We start from the raw sequence: 1967 nt of genomic DNA, 5'->3' as shown, positions 1-1967 counted from the left end.
AGGGTGCAAAAGGGTCTTAAGATGAATGAAGACCAAAGTAAAACTATTTTTGCTGCACTCTACAGGTCTTCCTTCTCTGCATGTTACTGAATAAAAAAAATTAGGATTTATTTATAAAAAATGTTGGTGGATGCAATTCAAACTAGTCTAAGTGCCAAAGCTGTGGATTTAATTGTATGGTATATCCCTACAATTTATAGTAGAAGTTTAGTTAGCTGTAGATTAAATGACTTTGTTTTCCACTGCTGTGGGTCTCTATTGAATTTGGCACAAGTTCAAACGGCCTTGTAGCATCCAGTATTTGCTGGATCATAAAGCAGAGACCCTCCCTAGGAACACAAATGGAATTTCTTTCCACCACTGCAATGAGATTAATGACAGTTTAGCAGGGTTCTTTCTCTCCCTTTGTCCTGTAAATCTGAGCTCTATTCGACTGAACCGCTTTTTAAAGAAAACAAACTAAAACTCAGGCTGTCGAAGTTCTCTGGAGGCACCATTCAAGGGGTGGTGTTTTGCTCTCTCCATAAACCTTTGAAGGCACTGAATTTTGGGCAGGAGATGTATACAGGATCAGGCATGCTGGCAAAGACTACGGGGTTGTAGGCAAAAGGGGCTGCACATCAGCTGATGCTGCTGATGTGGTGATAGGTCAGTGAACAGAGTTAAGTTTGCATTGTGCTAAAAATGGAAGGATTAGCAGCTGCCCTTGTTGAGTCAGGCTAGAGGGAGGAGGATGAGGAGGACAGCAACATACTGTGACACTGGTCTGTATAAAACTGCTATCAGCAGCCTTCTCTACCACTAATTTCCCTCTCCTTTCTTCAGTGAGAAAAATAAATTTTATTTATTCTTTCCTCTTTCTTATGCTTTTAAAAATCTCAGCTTATTACATTTTAAGTTTTCAAATATTTTTAATATGAAGTAATTTCCAGACAGAAAAGAGTTAGTACTATCTTAACTGCAAAGTCAGATCCCAGCCTGAACAGCCTAACACCCAGGGATGGTTGTGCATATGGGTTTATCAAATGCAATAATGTGTGGCAAGACACTATACTCTCATTGAGATCTGTTCCTTCAACATGAGGTTTGAATTTGAAGAGATCCATCTCTAAAATTCATAACCCACAATATTTTCTTTTAATCTCCTAAAAAAATGTACATTTGTTGCTTATGTTGGTTTTTATCACTTAGTTCCTTAGGACTCCTGTTTTGATGCAGATCGGCAATTAAGAGCCTTATGTTTGGCACAAGACCTGTTTCAGTAATGTCACCGATAATGCGATTGCTGATGGACTCTGATAACAGGAGCTTTCTCAGACACCTGCTGCCTCTTGCTCTCTGCTCTTCTCTTTGTTGAGGGCTGCCTCCCACCAAGGTTCGTCAAAAAGGTCACCTGCTGATGACTGTATTAGAAGGGGCTGGAGTTGAACCTTAAATCATTTCTGAGTAAGGCTCTGAGCTCACTTCTTGGGATGTGAATGGGAGCAGCTGTGTCACTGTGTAAATCTCCCCTGCCTGCTCTGCTACCAGCCTGCAGACCCTGACCAGGTGGTGGGATGTGCATTGTGGCTTGGGCTTCCCAAACCTACTGCAGCTTGCAGGGCTGTGCTTAGGTGCTTTACTGAACTAGGCCACTATCCCTTCAAGTACTTCTAACACTTTTGAATGCTATTTGGCCAAAATGAATTGTACTTCTCAAGGAAACAGCTTTTCATCAACCAGACACCTTTGATCTTAGCAGAGCGCTCAGTCTAATTGCTGGAAGTGAGTGAAATTCCCCTTTTCTTTGCATTGCAGCCAGTGAAGCTTCTCTCTGACAGATGAATCTAAAGTTAGGGTTCTTCTATAAAAATGAGGGCTAGAAAAGGGGGTGTAAGTTACCTGACTGTTGAGTGGTGAGACAATGCAGTGGCCAGAGCACTCACAGAGCTCACTGTTTCTAACCACTGCAGCTCCCCACTAGGTCA

This window comes from Anomalospiza imberbis, chromosome 3, assembly GCF_031753505.1.
Source record: "Anomalospiza imberbis isolate Cuckoo-Finch-1a 21T00152 chromosome 3, ASM3175350v1, whole genome shotgun sequence".
NCBI classification, from domain to species: domain Eukaryota; kingdom Metazoa; phylum Chordata; class Aves; order Passeriformes; family Viduidae; genus Anomalospiza; species Anomalospiza imberbis.
Note: the sequence above shows the minus strand (reverse complement) of the source record.